Source organism: Nanorana parkeri, unplaced genomic scaffold (genome assembly GCF_000935625.1).
Source record: "Nanorana parkeri isolate BGI_ZX_2015 unplaced genomic scaffold, ASM93562v1 scaffold3245, whole genome shotgun sequence".
Classification (NCBI taxonomy): Eukaryota; Metazoa; Chordata; class Amphibia; order Anura; family Dicroglossidae; genus Nanorana; species Nanorana parkeri.
Window position 1 is genome coordinate 29,052 of NW_017309513.1, and position 576 is coordinate 29,627.

General features: G+C 51.0%; 1 long non-coding RNA gene across 2 annotated transcripts in view; it reads right to left on the bottom strand.

Annotated features, from left to right (window-relative positions):
- Positions 1–34: 34 nt before the first annotated feature.
- Positions 35–576, bottom strand: part of LOC108802956 — a 5,536-nt gene continuing 4,994 nt past the window's right edge. For both annotated transcript variants that reach the window (XR_001942247.1, XR_001942248.1), the window contains exon 3: positions 35–183. This is a non-coding gene — a long non-coding RNA (uncharacterized LOC108802956). The remainder of the gene's footprint in view (positions 184–576) is intronic.

The window sequence follows — 576 nt, forward strand, 5'->3', positions numbered from 1 at the left end:
ATTGTCAGCTCTTGTGGTTTCCTTCCCGGTGTTGTGAGATCTGCAGATCCGTGTGATAGGCGGGATCCCCCTTTATGTAAAGTCTTTTTCAAATAAAATCCTTTTTTTGTGAGGTCACAATCACGCCCCGTTCCCTCGCCCTTCGTGTCCAGCCATGGTAATCAACGGGGGCCATTCACGTCTCTGGAGAAGAAAGAGGAGGAGAGATTGAGTCCTCCATGCTCCGCCCCTAATGTGATTATCGGCAATTACAATCCAAAATGGCGGCTTCTAGCTATGGGGGATGGTGACTACGGACATCACCCTGGGGACATTGTACAATCCAATATGGCGGCTTCTAGCTATGGGGGGATGGTGACCACGGACATCACCCTGAGGACATTGTACAATCCAATATGGCGGCTTCTAGCTATGGGGGGATGGTGACCACGGACATCACCCTGAGAACATTGTACAATCCAATATGGCGGCTTCTAGCTATGGGGATGGTGACTACGGACCTCACCCTGAGGACATTGTACAATCCAATATGGCGGCTTCTAGCTATGGGGGATGGTGAACACGGACCTCACCCTG